The sequence below is a fragment of the Manduca sexta genome, chromosome 6 (genome assembly GCF_014839805.1).
Source record: "Manduca sexta isolate Smith_Timp_Sample1 chromosome 6, JHU_Msex_v1.0, whole genome shotgun sequence".
Classification (NCBI taxonomy): domain Eukaryota; kingdom Metazoa; phylum Arthropoda; class Insecta; order Lepidoptera; family Sphingidae; genus Manduca; species Manduca sexta.
Window position 1 is genome coordinate 9424265 of NC_051120.1, and position 21371 is coordinate 9445635.

Below are 21371 nucleotides of genomic sequence, written 5' to 3' on the forward strand. Positions count from 1 at the left end.
TTTAATAGTGCCTTGTACCGTTTCTTGTTATTGGAAAGGAGATATTCTAGGTATATTATTTTACAGAAATCTAAATTTTTGTAACACTTTGCTTTCGCGATCTGAATTTTCAATAAACCAGTATGATTACATAATAACATAATTTCGCCACGGTCGTTTATCGCACTTCGATATAAATCAAATGTAAACACAGGATTAATGGTTTATTTACAGTTTCCTTTAATCGGGCTGTCTGTCTGTTCATCGCCTAAACACGTCAGTTCAATGATATATCAAACAGGCATGCCAGGCACGTATCTTGGAATGGGGAATAAAGTATTCTGAACTAAAGGACAAAGAATGCTGAACCGGCCCGCGGAAATAGCGTTCCAAGAAAAGATTTAGTCTTAATAAGAAAGTTGATAACCTCGAATTAATTTATATTCCTAAATTTCTAAAGGTTTTAATTTTCTACGCAGTAACATCTTTGAATGGCGTCGTTGGGTACATTGTTTCGTTTTAATTATTGTCAAAATTACGAGCATAAAACGCCTATTAAAGTTTAAAAGGCAGAGGCGCAACTGATTTACTCTTTTTTCCGTCCTATTAAGTGATAAGGGGCGAGAATGTCGCCATTTCGGAAATTCTAGACTCTGGGCTGATACTGAGTCGAAATATCAATTAGCCCGGCTCAGGGACCGAACCCGAGACTGCAGTCATATCGTAATAGAACTATGCCGTCGAAACAATTAAAGGCGAAATTATTAATTTGTTTCAGTTGAATGACAAGACAGGAGTCGTTCGCCTGATGCGATACGACCGCCTATAAACAGTAGCAACAACATACCACATTTTGAATTCCACAGTACTGAATGACATTCCCCTGGGCTTGTCACCCTGATACAGAAGATAATTCTCATAATTCCCAGTAGTTAATAACTGGTACAGAGATCAAAATTTTAATGTTTTAGTTAACAGGGTGACTAAAATTGTCTTTGGCCTAAAATATAATTTAAAAACTACCAGTAGTCAAACATATAAACCCCAAACTATGTGCAAACTAAAGATCCAAAGTAACTTTCGCAGAATAATTTAAATACGAAATAGTCATTTTATTGTTTCTTTAAGATTGTCCTGTCTTATTTTTTTATGTTATCAATTTATCGTCTATAAATATGAAGCTATTAAAGATCAAAATAGCTTTTAAGGATATTTTCGCATGCCATAATGACAATAAAACATAAAGGCTGGTGGTAAGATATGTTTTGTATCCGCCGGGGAGCGACTGCCGTGTTCAAGATGTTACAACCCCTAGTGACCCACGTAAACATCGTCTTCCGGGCTCAACCTATGTATATACGGATTAAAGAGACAGACATATATCGACTGATGAGAGACAATCATATCACAAAGTATCGTGATGAAGTGTAGACTATCTGGACCCCACTCAGGACACCATCAGGTCCAATGAGGACGTGCAACAAGATACCCCGGGCCGTTCCGTATGCGCTGAAGAACCGCGGGTTTTGGTTGGTATGCCGGTGTAGGATATACAAGGGTTAGGGACTCGGTCAAATGCTGACTGATGATATACTCCCGAGTGTCGACATTGGTCCGTAAGACCGGTGAAACCAACATAACCATTCCACTGACCCTCCGAGTGGTGGTAGCGATAAAGCGTTTATTCCCCGCGTAAAACAAAAAGGTCCAATGAGGACGACGTTACCATATCAGAAAAAGTGTCACGTCATTGAACCAGAACTTAAATCAAGACATACATTAAAACAGAAATAAAATATCAATATATTAAATGTATTAATTTCCAAATAAGATTTGTGGCAATTTTATCTTCAAATATTAGTTTACAATTGGGACTTCGTGCTAAAGCTATAACGCGAAAGACGAACGTGCGCTTTTGGTAAAAAATAATGACTTGGACTGTCTGTGAGCCATATTTCATTTAAATCAATGCAGCGGTTTAATACGTTTATGTCTAAGATTGATTCAAACATATAAAACTATCGAATTTATAATATTTCTAGGATTATTAGCATAAATAAGATTATCATAAATAAATTAGAACCAGGAGGATATACATAAAAAATAATTAATTCTGAACATTTTTTTCTCCTTTAATCGTGGTATTTTAGAACGAGGTATGTATACTGTATACTCTTTAGATGTACGAGTATATATTATATAGTTAAGTCCATATATTTTGTTTACGGTTCACCAACCATATTTCCGTACTTTTCTTTTCTTTTTATACTTGCACGGCCAAGTGTTCCCACGAAATTTGATGTTAAGTGGAGTAGGTCCTATAGAAAGGCGACCGACGATAGATGATTACCCCTCGGCAGTCGACACAATTTTGCAGGCAAACTATGACACACGTGGCATTTCTTACGTTGTAAGCGAATTATGTTTTGTGATTTAATACTTTTATTTGTCAACCTGAGAAATATCCGATTTTATTATCGGAGTAACGCAAAAAAAAACTTATAACAGATTTTGCGGACATGAGTACCCCATCCATCCCTCCAGTCGTTCCCTCAATGCTGAGGATCATGACCGCAGTATCAGTCTATAATCTCTCCCTCTATCTGGTTCTCTCATAGCCGGCGTAAATTGCACATGAGTACTAAAACTAATTTATAGTTAGAATAGATTTGTTAAATCGATTTATGATCATATATCTAAAATTACTACTTTTCAATGTAAATATTGTGTTACATTTTCAATTTATCATTGCTTATGGATACCGCATCTGAATCTCTAAAATCTTTTGATAAATATTTCCCAAATATTGTTGTTACGTGTTAAGAATTTTTATAAGATTTGATATCTCTATTCAATTATAATTAAATATTATCTCCTAAATTGTATTTACAATCTTGCTTACTAATCACTTTTCTAAGAAATGTTTCTCTTTTCGTCAATAAGTTTTGTATTGAAATTCAACCTTTGTAAGAAACAAATAATAAGCCTTGTGAGTCAAAGGAAAACCAAAGAAATAATAGAACTTCTCATCTCGTTACATCGGCTCGAAGACAAAAGCAAAGCAAAACAAGAAAAGTACGTACAAATTAGCAAAACAAAAAATAAAACATCACAATAGAGATTACAACGTTTATACAAGACAACATTTAGAACTAGAGGCCGGTCATTACCTCGCAAATTTTTAGGATGGCACCGCCCGCTTGCGTGTAGCTGCCCATCATTCTGGTAAGGGTTACATAGCTCGGATGCTTGTAACCAAATACTTCTCCTTGAGCACCTGCTGTTAGCACAGGGATGCCCCAAGGCACAGCATATCTCGCCACAGGTGCGATAACGTACTCACAACCAGGGCCGATGAATGCATCTGAAATATTATCGTCACTTAGAAAAATTACGCTAAGTTCTAAAAAATATTAAGCACGTTTAGTAGCAGATTTTGAGCAAGCTGATAGCATTGCATGTGGTCTTGTGAAGACACAATGACAATGTGTATTAAATTGCTTTCAAGTGTAATAACAACTTACCAGCAGATCCATTGACGTAGAATTCGAAAGCCGCCAACGGGCCTTCGACAGACGAACATCTAGTGTCTCTGTAGTCAACCAATATCGTCCAGCCAGGCAATGGACCGTCAGGTCTTGTTACAGCTGGTATCGCCATCTCAATATGGGCAGAACTTTGACCAAAGAGAAACTTGCTCAGGATCAGCGGGCAATAGCACTCCTAACTTGACTCTCTTCTTGTGAAACTCATGTTTTTCAGGTCGAAGGTTAAAGTTAATATTTTTAACATAGTACGGCTTACTTGCCAGATCATGTGGATATCCAAGTGCTCGCGAGTCGTCATTTACGTACCGCGATACGTCAAAATATACGGGATAATCTGTTATATTCACAGGTATGTCGTCTTTTTTGTAGTAACCGTAATATTTACTGAGTTCTTGAGAATCGGCTCCGTATTTGTCATTCTTTTCATCATCCGCATGCCTTTTGATGGATACTCTTCCCTTTCTAATGTTCTTTCCATACGTCCTTCCTTCATGTTTGTGCCCGTGCCAGACTTTTTGTTTACCAGGGGCACCTTCATGCAATCCTCTCCGATCCTTACTTATATGTACATCACTTACACTAGCATCACACGGTATTATCACATTCAAAACACACACGCAGAAAACAAGAAATAAGAATAGAGATTTTATTTTTGGTGGATTAGTTTTAATCTCGAATGTTTGAGGATTGTCCACTTCGTGGCGAACATCGTGCCACGTTCGTCTCTTTCTGAAGTCTGCTCGGTTTGCGTAAGGTCTCTTTTTGCACCTCAAAGTCTTCACATTACGAGGGAGTATCGCACTCACGACCTCCTTTAACATTTTATCTTTGGTTTATGTCATTTTATTAGATTACTTTTCACACTGCGCACGCCATCTGTCGTATCGATAAATCAAATTTTATGTGAAATAAGCCATTACTGGGAAAGCGATGATCGTTGATATAAAAATGTACGTCTGTTGTATTTTGAACGTGTCAATCGAAACTCGTCGCACTCCCGAATGAACCAAAAGTTTTCAAGTAACAATTTCGATAAACTAAGAACCTGTTTTGTATTCAAGTAAATGTTATAACATATAGATAAACATATGAACGCGTCTGAGAAATGTTTTGTTTAAAAATAATCCTTATTTGCTTCTGAAATGATATCATTTGGCGTTGATCAGTATTTAAAAATGTAAAAATACCAAAAGTATATATGTAAATGCATTAAAAGTGATTTAGAGACTATTTCATCCAAAATCATAAACTGTTTTATTCGTTTTTGTAACGAGGTGATGGTCAAATAATCATAACTACGAATATAATAAAAATATGATATAATTTTTCTTCAGCGGTTCTGAGTGATTGAAACCTGGGGCCTGAATAATCGTTTTTATGCACATTTATCGGAGTAGGTAAAACTTTTGTTGAAAACGTTTTTTTTTTATATCTATCTTTCTTAAATACTTAAGATGGAAATTGTTTCATACCATATTTTACTGTTACGTGGAGCAGTAATCGATTTATGTGTTATCTTCTTTAGAACTTATAATAAATACATAAGTAGCAGCTTATAAATCGAGGCTCTCCCCCGAGCAAACGGCTTTGAGCCTTCGTTCCATATATTTACGGTGCACGAGTTGCGGGCTGGTATATGCAATGATTTAATAATAAATTATTTAAAAAATAAACTCTAGTTTTTTGAAGAAACTTTAAATTACCAAAATATTCCTTATTCAATTTTCTATCTAAATAGTTGCAAATTAAAATGTGCATTTTACGAGTAAATACACAGAACCAACGATTTTATTGGTATTTAATTATGAAATTCAAAAATCATCATAAAAAAAAACAATAAAAGTAAAGATAACATATTGTAGAATTATGAGGTTTTGTTTTTTTTTTCTATATATCTTATAAATTTCTCGTATTTAGCTTATAAAGGTTAACGCACCGTTTTGCTGAGCGTAGGGCATTAATACTGGATCTATTTTAGCCGTGTATCCGAATTCGTTCAGCGGTGTTTGCGTTTACTGTTAGTTATTACTGGTGGTCTAAATTCTCCACCATATTTAATATTTTTAATAGACATACACTAATTTCATAAAGCGACGATAACCTAGTTGGTTATAGAACGGACTGCCGAGACGAATGTCCGCTGCTTCAAAACCCAAGGGCACACACCTCTGACTTTTCTAAAATTATGTATGTATTCTTTGTGAATTTATCGTTAGCTTTAACGGTGAAGGAAAACATCGTGAGGAAACCTGCATACCTGAGAAGTTCTCTATAGGAATTTCGAAGGTGTGTGAAGTCACCCAATCCACCTAGGCCAGCGTGGTGGACTAAGGCCTAATCCCACTTAGTAACAGAAGAGGCCCGTGCGCAGCAGTGTGACAGTATATACGTATAATACAAGGCTGATATTATTTTATTATTATACACAAATTTCATACTGTACTCCTCTTTATAAACTGATAATGTCACATCTCACAGTCGTGGCTCCGCACAATGTGGTTAAAAAGGGTACAAAGTTTTTTCATCATGTATTAATTTTTTTAAGCTTCTAAATTTAAATAAACTTATATAACCGAATTGGTACCGTGTTATTGATTTAGAACTGGCTGTTATGCGAAGGAATAAAATATATTCTGCCACCTCTATTTAAAATAGATCTGGTTGTTATTAAGGCGAGGTCATAATGTACATATATATAGATAATAAAACGGCTGTGCAAATTTATAACATGTGATCAATGACTCAATATTTATATTAACATAATATGACTGAAATAATTTAATAATACCAACTATTTTAATAATACAAACTCGAGTTTTATTGAACGCAATGTGGGACATCTTTTGTGAAGAAAGGTCAGTTTTCTGGTATAAATAGTTTCAATAGCATTAAAATTGAATTGTTTTTTTTTTTATAATTAAGCAAGACAAGAAAATTCCCTATTTTGTAATAATTTAGAACACAACCGAACCGATGCCAACGCCATCTATATAAGAAATAAGATTATAATATTCCAATATTTCCCATCTGAGCAGACTACCCGGATAAAAACCTATGTTAATCCAGGACATGGGTCTATCCATATTCAAAATTTCATCCAAATCCGTTTAACTATTTCTGTGTTTACTTAAACAAATAATCAAAAGTTTTTACAAATTTAATATACTGGTAAGAAGTAAACAACACGATATATCACGTTAAACTCCACCATAGATATCAACACCTTCCAAAAACAAGCACCAATCCATACTTCTATAATATTGAGCAAAGTGTTGGTAGACACGTTTTTCGTACACGGGGAATTACAGGAAGACTGAATCACCTCTTCCCTAAAGGTATCAGGACAGGTGGTCAATAAACCCGAACAAAAAAAGTTTGAGTCAGAGAAAACACTGAAAGGTAAGTAAGAAATAACATCTTAAAATAGCTAACCACATGTTTCTACAAAAAAAAAAAAAGAAAAACGCATTCTTAATTTAAATAAAAGTAACGCTCGCATCACAATTGAATCAATAAAATGTTTTTAAAATTTTAATAAGGTTATTTTAAACTACGGCCAAAGATTATACTCTGAATGGAAGAAATTATTTTAATCTGTAGCAGAGAGTCGGAAAATGAGAGCGGATGATTTAATGCTCTGACTCTAAGATAGATTGTAAGAGATAAAAAATAATTTTATTTTGTAATACAGTACACCCCAAAAATGATTATCAGTCAGGAGTGCTTCCATGCTTTACCTAGTGTTACTAGATGCTTTGTAACATCCCCGCCGAGTCACAACGGCCTGCTAACTGTGTTTTAGAAGATATCTATTCCAAATTTGTAATACCAATAGAATAAAAATAAACATTATATTTATACAATACGTTACTTTGGTTGTTTAATTTTTGAATGTGGATGTATTTTCATTATTTTCATAATGAAAATGTCCCTAATATATCAATTATCGAACTGAATCGGGAGATTCGGCGCATCTTCTCTTAAAAAATCTTTATAATTTCCACCATCACTATCACTTAAGAAACTCTCAAAATATATTATGGCTTTTAAGAAACCCCTAAAAATAATAGAAAACAAATCACAAATGTTAAAAAAATACCTAGTAGGTATTTGTCAGAGTCTTGGGTTCGAATCCCGGATCGGGCAGTGATATTTTGAATATCTCAGGCTGGAGTCTGGAATTTGTGCCCGATATGGCGATAGGCTCGCCCTCATCACATCATGGAACGGAACACACTTGGCGAAAAGTGAGTGCCCTTGTAGCGTTTCTGCATACCCCTTCGGAGATAAATGCGTGATGTGTGTTCGTGAGTGCTAGAACTCCTAAGATGTTTTTATTACCACATCATTGGTGAACTCTATTTAAATTTATAAATATTAAAAATACTAAAAAATAGACAACTTACACTCATTTTAAATTCTAAACGAGGCTTTTACATCTGACTTTGTAATTCACGGAATGTTATGAAAGTGTGAATTAAAACAAAATTAAAATATAACATTTTGATGTATATGTATTTATATATGGATATATATTTTAATATGCAATAGTATGAATGATTGTCGACCTAATAAATAAATAAATATGGATATTCTACTTTTGCATTCGCCTTTATTTCAAATTGTATAAAATAAATAATATTTAAATTAATATATGAAGTGGTCAAACAGGGCACTCCGTTCTCTCTATATGTATATACTATGCTTTTTGCCCGCGGCTCCGCCCGCGTTATAAAGTTTTTCAGGCTAAAGTTTTCCGTTATAAAAGTAGTAGTTTCCGGGAGCCTATGTTCTTCCCAGGGTCTCAAACTGTCTCCATACCAAATTTCATCTTAATACGTTGGGTAGTTTTTGAGTTTAACACGTTCAGGCAGACAGATGCAGTGGAGGACTTTGTTTTATAATATATTTTTAGAACTTTTAAGAGGAACAATCCCGTCATACATCATTGTTGCATAACTCTAACCGTTTACGCAGCGCACGCAACGGAACTCTCAAAACTAATAAATTGTCCCCGTTTTTGCAACATGTTTCATTACTGCTCCGCTCCTATTGGTCATAGCGTGATGATATACAGCCTATAGTACTCCACAAATAAAGGGCTATCCAACACAAAACGAATTTTTCAGTTCAAACTGGTAGTTCCTGAGTTTAGCCATTACTGCTCCGCTCTTATTGGTCATAGCGTGATGATATATAACTTAGAGCACTCCACAAAGGGCTATTAAAAAAAAAAAGAATTTTTCAGTTCGAATCGATAGTTCCTAAGATTAGCCATTACTGCTCCGCTCCTATTAGGTATAGCGTGATGATATATAGCATATAGCACTCTACGAACGAAGGGCTATCCAACGCAAAAATATTTTTTCAGTTTGGACCGGTAGTTCCTGAGATTAGCCATTACTGCTCCGCTCCTATTGGGTATAGCGTGATGATATATAGCCTATAGCACTCCACGAACAAAGGGCTATCCAACGCAAAAAGAATTTTTCAGTTTGGACTGGTAGTTCCTGAGATTAGCGCGTTCAAACAAACAAACAAACTCTTCAGCTTTATATAATAAAAGTATAGAAGTATAGATTATAATAATCGAACTTTATATATACTGTCCCACAGCTGGGCACGGGCTTCCGATACTGTCGTGCTAAGCTCAAAAGCAGTATCTCAAAAAAATTAAATCTTGATTTTTATGGCGTCGGATAGCTTAAAGAAATGTCCATCTGAACTTACCTAAATAACGGTATCTTGTTTAGAACTTGTTATAGAAAACTTAAAAGAGTATTAGAAGAGTTCTCTATCTCAGTTTTACTTAAAATACTATAAAACTATATTTACAAAACTTCGATTATCTCGAAATAAGGATTTCCTGACGTACCGCTTTTGCGCTTAGAACGGCAGTATGATAAATGTAGTTTACACTTACATAAAAAAACCGTCTGTCTGGCATCCTACCACCAGCAAAAGAGATAAAAGATTAGTATATATTTGTTTATTCAATTTGAAATAACAACGATGGCTCCTAAGTAAACCATCGTATCTAGACAAATTGCGATATTCACTTTTAGCGTTTCGTTATCAAGGCACTGTTTACTACCAAACCAATTGAATTCAAAAGTTTATAAACGAAAAAAAACTTCATTTTTTTACCTTTTTCGACGCAGTAAATAACAGATAACAAATCGTTTAAAAAGTAAATACAGCTATTTTTTTCAATTACGATAGTTTACTTCGCAGCCATCGAAATAGGATTCCAGTTATATTATAGTATGATAAACACAAGCTATATTTAGAACAGATAATTAATCTAAAAAGGAAATTGTTTGTCCGTTCATAATACGCGGTAACTAGATATTTACGCTTGTTATAGCATGTTTACATAATGAATAGTTAATGTAACCTATATGGGTGTTGGAGTGACAAAGAAGTGTTATGGGACGGGCGGTTAAATAATAACATGGCTATGAATTCAATGTGAATTATCGCTTGTTGTAACAGTAAAGGAAAGCATCGTGAAGAAACCTGCATACCTGAAAATTTGTTGTGTGAATTTTGGGAGTGTGTGAAGTCTACCAATCCGCACTAGGCCAGCGTGGTCGACTAAGCCTTAATCGCTCTCAATGATAGCGGAGGCCTATGCCCAGCAGTGGGACAGTATATAATACAGGGCTGATATTATTATTATAATACCATGAATGCAGGATATGGAAGATACCCGAGTTACTATCAATTAGATTCAACCAAGAACCTATATTTCCACATTTACAAATGCTTAAGGATGTGTGACATAAATGGTTATAATTATTTATTTATACAACGTTACATATTTATAATGTTATTAACACATTATTGCATGAACTATGAATTACAAATAGGTACAATAGTATGATTGGAATTTAATTCTAAAACCGCATTAGCTTTGATCAAGTGGTGACGTTGGTTGTGAATCAAACTGCCGGGTTCGATGTTAAAATTTAATACAAAAAGACACTGTTATATACTTCCTGAGTTACTTTTTTACTTAGTTAGATATGTTTTTTTATTGTTTTGAATGACGAGACGAGCTTGCCGTACGCCTGATGGTAAGCGATACGACCGCCCATAAACAGTAGAAACACCATCCAACACCTTCAATTACTAAGTAATGTTTGGTATTCCACAGCGCTCGCCATCCTGAGACATGAGATGTTAAGTCTTATTATGTCCAGTAGGTACACTGGCTACAATATTCTTCAAAGTGGAACACAACAGTGTCCACACACAGCAGTGTGTGGACACTGCTGTGTGTCCACACACTGTTCTTCCGCCAAGCAGCAGCTTGGCGGAAGAAATACTCATTGCGGTGGTACCTACCCAGGCGGACTCTCACATATGAGAGATCTACCACCACTAGTGTTTGAGATTACATATCATGATCATCTTAAATATGTAACTTGTAAATAATCTAGATAGTGACTAAATGATAAATGAGTTAGGCCTCAGATAATCTCAGTTATAATTAAGGTACAGTTCCAAAGTCAACATTCACAGACTAGACAATAAAGCGACATGTAAACGATTCTAACATTACATCCTTGACATTACGTTCTAAAAATAAATAAGCACCTGCAACCGGCTGTGGGAGACAAAAAACACGTCGATAAAAATGGATCGGCACACCGTTGCCAAATTCTAAAAATAAAAATTCCAAACATGTCTTTACGCTACCCACATCAACGCCAAACGAAATGAAAAAATATAATGGCGGCCGCACATTACCTTAATGATCAATGTGAGGCGACGGTAAATACTTTGGTTGTTTGCTAATGTGCGATTTGTCGATGATTTCAATATTTTTTTCGATCGATCACGAAAATAGACCAATTACAATAAAGCTTTTTTATATGCTTACCAATGATTTATTATGATTAGTTTAAATGATATATCAGCCCTGTATTATACTGTCCCACTGCTGGACGGAACTCATCTACTACTGAGAGAAATTAGGCCGTAGTCCACAACGCCGGCCTAGTGCGGATTGACAGAATTTACATACCCTCAAAATTCCTAAATAGAACTTCTTAGGTATGCTTTCCACTCGATATTTTCCTTCACCGTAAAAGCAAGCGATAAGTCACAAATTGGTTTATTTTATTGAACAATATAAATTTTATATTGCAATAATGTATAGAAATCAGAATTTATAGAAAGTCAATATGTATTGATATTCTTAAACAGTGTCCATATTAAATGTTTTATAGACGGTTTAATTTCTGGGCCATAATCACTTCTATCTAATTATTTAGGTAGACGAACTCAGTTCTAGCTGTTTTTTGATATGAAATATTATGTGGTCATGATTCTTTGATGAAATCGGCTAATTACCAGGTTTACCAAAATTTGATTTGATTCATTAAGTTTTGTAAAAAACAATCTAATAAATTATAATCTCGCTTATATTTCTATTGCTCTACAAATGACGTCTACAAACTTGCTTTGTATCAAACGTTCCGCTAGAAATAAGTCTCACGATTTACAACCCAGTTTATGCAAGTCGAAAACTAATTTAATCGAAACATAAAAGATAATAACGACATGCGATTTTTTGTCCTCATTAATTGTCCGACAAAAAGTCTACCGCGTGCGCTCGTACGTAATACAAACCATGAATTTGAGACTTGACCATGACATTATTCACCTCTAAATCTAAAAATAGATGAATGTTGCTAGTTTTTGTCAATAAAATTATGCGGGAATTTAACAAAAACTTGATTTTAATTGCCTAAAAAAATTCGTGATCACGTTAAAAAGTTTATACCAAACAAACGCCTACATGAAAGAGATAGGTAGAGGTCAGCTATGTTCTTTTTTCAAACATCACGTAATGTGTTGCATTTATTTTTTTATTAATCTAATGCTGTCAGATACAATTCATACTCTTTAACAATAAACAAGTGTAATCGAAAGTCGCAAAAAATATTTGAATTGAAACGGAAATCGAATTTAGAATCAATACTTTACAGCATGAGCGCTGTAACTAATCAATCTGTACATACATACATACATAGTATCACGCCTTTATCCCATAGGGGTAGGCAGAGACTATAGATTGCCACTTTGCACGGTCCTGGCATACTTCTCGCGCTTCAATCAATCATCAATCTGTATACGTATTTATTGTGTATATATGTTCCCTATAGACTCCAAAGCGGCTGAAACAATTTTCTTCATACAAGCTCGACAAAGTAACCTCTCTGCTAATGGTAAATGGAGTGGTACCTCCAATTGAATGTCGACTGACGGGCTCCAATAAAATTTCAACGGTCGAGAGATGATTACCCGTCGACAGTCGACACAGTTATGCCGGCCGGTTGGAAACGGATACGCAAAGGTTGATACCGGTGCTCGATACACTTACACGGGCTACTACGGCGGGTTTTAACACCTTGTGTACGGTGGTCGCTATCCGGGTAGATATAATTATATACCACCAGCGGCTAAATTAAATTAATTAGGTGATCTTTAGTTTTGCCCAGTCTGTGATCCTGTGAAGTTTTGTAGTAATCAGACCAAGTCATCTGGCAATAAATTATAACTGCTGCTACCCATACGAAGCGGAGCGCAACGCTGTTATAAAATATTATATTACCGACTATAAAATAATATATTTAATGCATAATCAATGATGAGAATAATTATTGACAGTTTTGGCAAAAGTCCCAGGATGCCACGTGTTCAGAATAAATTATCTCCTAAACTCGAAACGAACCAATCGAAATTTTTGTGGTTTTGTTTAATGCAACATAATGGAATGTTTCAGCGGCGTAGTTGTATCACGGTGCGACTGCTATGCTAAGGTCTCGGGTTCGATTCCCGGGTTTTTCGACTCTACAGCCAGGGGACTGCAATTTGTGCCCAATATTTTGATAGGTTCGTCCCCTATCACGTCATGGGTCGGAACTCGCATGCCAAAAATTTAATGCCTTGGTTGCACCTCTGCCTACACCTTCGGGGACATAGGCATGGTGTGCGTTTTGTTATAAACTCTATCAACCATAAAAAAAATGAATTATGATTTGCGATGAAAATCCATTTGAATAAAACAAAGAACGTTGAACATTAATCTAGATTTGCGAATTTCTAGAGATGCACAGTGAAATGTTATGACGTTAACTCAGTCTTTATAACTCTGTGGAGACAGCGATGTGCATTCGAAACGTTATAGATTTGTCCGCAGTTTTTTTATTAATCCCATTTTTTTGTTTATATATTTTTTAGTTAGAAAACAAATATTTTTGTTTCAAACCTTCGCCAATGTAAAATGCAACTTCATGGCTAAAGACATATGGTTTATTTTAAATTATTTGAAATGTGCTATAAACAGTTTCTACAGGTTTCTATTAGACTACTGCTATTATGCTAATGCGACCATGCGTACATACATGCATACATTGAAAAAAATCGTGATGTTTGGACATTTCTCAGAAATAAACGCAAAACATGGTCACAGGCGGGCCATGTATGGTAAGCTACTGCATATTTCGAAAAATACTTATTCGTTTTATCATGAAAAATTTGCATAATGATGTCTTATGTTTACGCGAATGTTAGACATTAAAATTAAACTATTTTTCGGAATTTATCGCGGTTTTAATATTTTATTTTTCACCCGACGTTTCGAAGACTTTGCAGGCTTCATGGTCACGGGGGGACTGTCCCCTGTACTTTAATTTTAACATAAAAAATTTAGAATCGAAATATCAAAACTTAGTGTGAAATAAATCCGAAAATTAATAATTACAAACTTCAAGTGAAATATTATGCACTCAAATCTCATAGATAAAGGTCGTTCACCCGACATCATTCCGAAGGTCAAGTTACAATGGTCGATGCTCGATATAGTTTCAATAAGAATTAGTCTACAAAAGGTACAATTAATTCAGTATCCATATTGATAACATACATGTTCGTTAGTGTAAAATAACATCACAGCTAGAGTCGATAAATCATAAGATCAGTAATTATGTGCATACTTAAGTAATTATATCTATAGTTATTTACCAATGCCTAGTTTTTCTATTAAAACGTAGTATTACCCTTATAATGGTTTAGTTACAGACTTCAAGTTGAAGTGCCAGTTAGTCTGATTAATTACTTTTATTAAAGTACTAGCTTTTGCTCGTGTTTTTCCGGGATAAAAGTCCTGCTACATATTTTCCTTAGAAAAAATGGAGTCTATACTTTAAGTTACACTTTTAGCAATACATCGGTGAAAATTTCAATCAATTCCATGCAGTAGGTTTCAAGTGATGAGAGCACAAACATACAGACAGACGAGAATTTTTTTTTTGTTTTGGCTTCTGTTGGTCTAGTAAAGACTTCCTACGTTAGTATTTCTTCAATATCTATAACGTAGACATCTGCTTGATATAATTTAATTATACTATAATGTATAGATCATTGGCACGTGATTAATGGCCACTACACATCCAAATTACTAAAAACTACTTTCATATAATACACTAATTTCACGTATACTATACTAGTATCATAAGAAACATATTTGAGGAAGTTCTCCATGAACTTCCTTTGGCTGTATGACGCATTGTTTCTTGCTTTCCTCCACTTGTTAAGAAAAAACCTCGGAAGCAACCCAAATATCGTATTATCAAGGAGGCTCTATTCCGTCTACAGGAGTATATTCGTCTTTGGGCAATTATGGTCGTTTTAATCGAAGGACAGCTTTAATAGCTGGGCCCTTATTCTGTATGGTAGTGTAAACGCGTAACGCGGCCGTGTCATGTTATCTTCGAGTAATGTGCGTGGAATGGTATTCTGTAAGCCAAATTTCTATAGTCCTAAACATGATGCGTTGTGTTACGTGCTTGTTACACACTGTCAAAATAACATGCGGGATAGAGAATAAGGCCCCTGTATAGGTAAAAGATGAACAAAATCCCTTACTCATCTATACGGCTATCAAAGTCGACCTTCGCCCTCATGGACGGAATAGGCCCACCTAACTGTACTTACTAAATTAATCGAATGTTAAATTATAGGCTCGACTCTTATCACATCATGGGACGGAAAACATATGGCGAAAAATGAGTGCACAAGGGGTGGGTGTGTGTATCAAATTCATATCAAATCACAGCGCGTCACGCGCAGTGCATTATACTTTTTTTTTTTAAAGGTGTTGCTATTCTTTAAGACAGGTCATATCGTTTACCATCAGGCGAAGGATTTCTCCATTCAGTTATTTAAATATGTATGTGCTGAAGTTATCTCACAGTGAGAGCTTGCCATATCCAACGTTCGTATAATAATCCGCAAACAACTTGAGCACCCTACCGCATGTGTCTGGTTGTTCTTAAGCTCCATTATGACCCTCTCCCAAGCAAATGACCTTGAGCATTCGCTCCATACATATTTCCCGCGCGAGTAAAGGCGGGAAAATGCAAATATTTAAGAATAATTTAATTAAAGAACCAATTTTAGATATTTTTGAATGTTTTAAACAACCTGTGCTCCTATTATTATCTATATAATATTGTTGGTTGCAAATTAAAACGTGAACTTTAGAAGATGCACAGAATTAATAATTTAAGTGGCTTTTTATTGCAAAATTTATGATACATTATAAACGATTTGAAACTACCAACATCAAGATAATATATTATAGAAATAAAATGTTTATTTTTTTTTTCTTTTTTTTTTACGAGCACCGCAAAGTGGCATCATTGCATCTATGGTACGTGGCGTGAAGAGAAGAGATATGTGTACCCTTCGGCAACCAGCAATAACATAACAAATTTCTGTGTTTTTTAAATTTCGAGCTTCTAAAAATACGGTTAGCGACTTCTTGGAGGGGGGGGGGCACATTAACGTGTAAAAATCCCCACTACGCAGTAGGGTGCTCGAATTTGCCGACAATCATATCTGTATCGTAAGATCGGCCAAGTCCAACTGTCACGCTAGTTACTAGCCCTGTGTAATCAAACCTTTGCTAATAAATTAATTACATAATATCAACGTTCATATAATGACTGGTTATCATTATTATAAATCAATACATCATTGATTTTATCTTCCTAATAGCTATTATTTTAAAGTTAAATGTTTACTTCCAATCGAGTTTTTATAACGATATTTTATTATTAGTACCCAACTAATTATTATTAATAAGCGGCGATAGCTTAGTTAGTTGTGGAAAGGACTGCCGAGACGGATGTCCGCAGGTTCAAATCCCAAGGGCACACACCTCTGACTTTTCTAAAAAAAAATATGTGTGTATTCTTTGTGAATTATCGCTTGCTTTAACCGTGAAGGAAAACATCGTGAGGAAACCTGCATACTTGAGAAATTCTCTATAGTAATTTTTGAGGGTGTGTGAAGTCTACCAATCCGCACTGGGCCAGCGTGGTGGACTAAGGCCTAATTCCTCTCAGTAGTAGAAGAGGCCTGTGCCCAACAGTGGGAAAGTATATTACAGCGCTGATATTATTATTATTAACTTATGATTGGAATTTGTGATAGACATGATTTGCTGGGTCTGATATATTATGCTTCACTGTGGAAACACTAGATACATGTCTAAACTACTCAGTCATAAAGGCTTACCTATACCAATATTTTAAAGAGGTAAAGTTTGTGAGTTTGTTTTTACGTTTGTAGGGACTAATCTCTGGAACTACTGAATCGATTATGAAAATTCACTAATAAACAGCTACTCCTGAGTGCTATAGGTTGTTCATACCGGAAAAACTTTTTGACGCGGGCGGAACCGCTATCAAAAGCTATCTATAAATAAAGGTGAAGAAATTGTTTGTACTTTACTGCACCGCTTTTGAAAATTCTTTTACTAATCACAAGCCACGCTGTTGAGTTCTGTAGGCATTTATGCCCCAAACACACTTATATTATGCACGCGCTAAAAGCTGCGAGCAAAGTTAGTATTTTCATACTACTTCCAAAGAAAATATTTCAATACTAACATTCATTTTTCATTACCAATGTTTAGAGGAGATATGCAAGCACTGATTACACCCCGGGCATATATTCATTTTCATTTTCTGTGCATCCAGTATTATGTGACCTCTCAAACCGTTGTAAAGGGCATACCAGTGGTTTTATTGACGCGTGCACTGCAACGATAAAACGGACTTTCTATAAAGAGATCTCAAAAGTGCATTAAGTCGTAAATTTAAGGAAACTTGATGTCTTAAATTTTATTACAGACATCCTCACGGAATGAAATGGAATTATTAATTGCCTTGAAACTAAAAAAATACGGTATCAATGCACATAATATTTTGTTATGTGGTCATAAGGTACATTATACACATAACTTCACTTTCAAAGATTTCTCTGAGTCGAGCTTTTTGCTTGGGTTCATTGACTACCCACTCTGATACCTTCAGGGCCCTTATTCTGTATGATAGTGTAAACGCGTAACGCGGCCGTGTCATGTTATCTTCGAGAAATGTGTGTGGAATGGTATTCTGTAAGCCAAATTTCTATAGTACTAAACATGATGCGTTGTGTTACGCATTGTCAAAATAACGTGCGGGATAGAGAATAAGGCCCCAGGTGATTCTGTGTCCCTTTTGTTCCTCGAGTACGTAAAATGTGTACCTTAACACTTTTTTTTTTTAATTTAACAATAGACATAGCACAGAACACTGCTCAATGTTATATACGTATGGATTGCTGCTTGTTATTGGAGGATGTTGATATCTATGGTGGAATTTAAACACATATTACTAATATTATGAATGCGAAGTTTGTGGAAATGGTTGTATGTTTGTTAGGAGTAAATGCAGAAACAACAGAACGGATTTGGATGAAATTTGGCACACGAGCAGACTATGTGTCGGATTAACATATAGACTACTTTTGATCCCGGTATAACTAATTCTCTTTAGAAATAATGCTTGTTTTTGAATCAGATTGTTTAAATAGATGGCACTGGTGTCTAGCGGTGTTTTTGAGATCTTTGCAGCAGGAAAGGCTTTCCACGCGAAGGAAGCCATAAGCAACACGTGGTTATTTATGTTTAGTGCGAGTATGTAAGATCTCTGAGAAGCTACAAGAAATGCAAGATATCTCGCCGATCTTAGGTTTATGTATGTGATTAAAGGCGAGCGTACTCATGACGTGATAGAAGGCGAGTCTACTCTTGATGTAATAGCCTGGCGCTATCCCAGGCATGGATTCCAATCTCAGACAACTTGCTTGAAAAACAAACAAACTTTGGCAACACAGCGCCATTTAATCTAGTATGAACTGCGACTGCATCCAATTCCCAAGAAGTGAAGTTTATTTACTAAAGCAGGATATTGCAGACTACAAATTCTGGCACAGCGATACAAAATAATCAATGTTTCTTTCAAACCTCATGACGTGGAAGTATTTATTTTTATTTTCGTGCAAATTTTCTGATTAATGTGAAGTCATTAATGTGGTTTGTTTGAACTGATTTTGCAGTCGGCCGACATACATCTAATAAGATAGGCAAGCAATATGTTTTTAAAATATGGGTACGGCTAAACAAGACCGCCTGATAGTAAGTAGAATGGCATCGAGATATAGAACTGACGATAAATGAATATCCTTCGACCTTAGTTTTTGTTTTTTGTCGACCTGATGCCGGCTGTATAGATAGGCACCTAAAGATTAGGGGGGAGGTGGATTCTAACCTCTGTAAGTTTTTACCAGCTTACATTTTGAATATAGATATTAAATACTTATAAACTAACCCCCTTATTCATAAACGTTTTTTATCTAAGGAAGGAGTAAAGCTGTGATAACAAGCCTGTTTCTCAGTGCCCAACGGCACTGAGAAATAGACATAGGGCCGTTGTGATTTGTTATTATTGTTGTATTTCAATATTAGCCAATCACAACGGCCCTACGTCTACGCACTGCGAAGACTGCCATGCCGTCAGCACTGAGAAACAGACTTGTTATCACAGCCTTACTCGATCGTTCGATAAAAAACGTCTATGAATAAGGGGGTTAGTATATAATTATAACAAAAAGTAATTAATAAAAAAATCTAACCTAAGGTGAACTTGGCTTGAATTTACTAACTGTTGCTAACAAACAGCAGACAGTGTCGTTAAACTATAAACAGTTTTAAATTTAACATACCATTTTCTTTAACCGAAATTAACGTTAAATTATTCAATTATGATAATGAATGCATGACATTCACGGTATTAATTTGATTTAAATAAATACCATCGGATGTTGTTTAAAAATATCGAAATCTAGAAGATATGTTTTGACTTGGTAACTAAATATAAAGCTAAAATATATGATAGCGACCACCGTATACAAGGTGTTAAAACCAGCCATAGTGGCCCACGTAAGTGTATCGCGTTTCGGGATCAGCTTGTGTATATCCAGTTTCAACAGACCGGCATAATTGTGTCGACTGTCGAGGGGTAATCATCTCTCGTTAGTCGACATTTCATTGGACCCTACTCCACTTACTTACTTATTGTCTTCCTAGTTGAAAAAGTGTCGATACCTCTTCTCTACACTATCAAAAAGAACGTTCATTCCCGAACGTAAATAATTGCACTGTAAAAAACATTGCGGCTTCTCTTTGTAAAATTGTCAACTTCCCCATAACCACTACGAACTGAATACAAAAATTATTAGCTTCCATTTCAAAATTATTTAATGTTCACTACTTACTGTATACCAATATAATGGAATTTAAAATGAAACATACGTATTGCAACACACTGTTCGAACTGAAATATAAATTGAATTTCAGTTGAAGTCTTACTACAGTTTGCAAGGCGACCTACATCTGAAGCTGCAGTCATAAGGAATTTAATATTAACTATTTCTCTTCTGATATTTGATATATTAGGAAGGAGTTCTTTGAAAGCAAGAACTGTTGACTGGAAATCTGTCTTAAGTTGAAACACTTTAGGTGTATTTTGCGGCTTCTCGTCAAGTGCTCGTTGATACCTTATTTAAAATGCAGGGAGGCCGCGTATGCACGTATTCCTAATTATACAGTCTACATTTTATTCTTTATTTTAATCGAGATTTCGGTTTCTGAGTGGCAAATTTAATCCAAATCAACATCGAGTTTCAATATAAAAAAAATCTTATTTCTGATACCGGGTCAATAGGTATATTAGTCTTAATAACGATAGAGTTCGCCGACATCTGCTTTTGGAAATATTTGGAAAATATATTTAAATATAACCTAGAATTAATAAGTTTATAGTTACTATTTATTAGTCTCAATTTTGGAAATATTTGAAAAAGTCTATTCTTTAAATATAACCTAGAATTAATAAGTTTATAGTTACTATTTATTAGTCTTAATAACGATAGAGTTCGCCGACATCTGCTTTTGGAAATATTTGGAAAATATATCTTTAAATCTAACCCAGAATTAATTTGTAAGTTTATAACAAGTTGGTATATGTACCTCTACTTAACAAATATCTAAAGAACCTCATTCGCGTTTATATATTAATAATATTTATATTTATTTATTAAATTTACCAGCAGTCAATACTAAGATTACCATAATTAAACATTAAAACTTAAGCTATAATGTGTTACGAAAACTCAACATGTATATAATTTAATTGAAAAATCATTTCAAGGCGGCAAATCAAACAAACACAATATCGTAATATAATTTGGAGGCCATCACGCAATAAGTTAACCTATCATCATAATCATCATCATCATCAGCCGCAAGATGTCCACTGCTGAACATGGACCTCCCCCAAAGATTTCCAAATCGACCGATTGGAAGTGGCCCGCATCCGGCGATCTCTTGCGACTTTTAAATTAATCTATAGCAGAAATTTATTCCAAAAGTCACAAGTG

At 35.0% G+C, this 21371-nt stretch overlaps 1 protein-coding gene across 2 annotated transcripts in view; it reads right to left on the minus strand.

The window, feature by feature from the left end:
- LOC115440485 (atrial natriuretic peptide receptor 1) overlaps window positions 1-21371 on the minus strand; it is a 362779-nt gene that overhangs the window by 117313 nt on the left and 224095 nt on the right. The gene's annotated exons all lie outside the window — the stretch shown is intronic.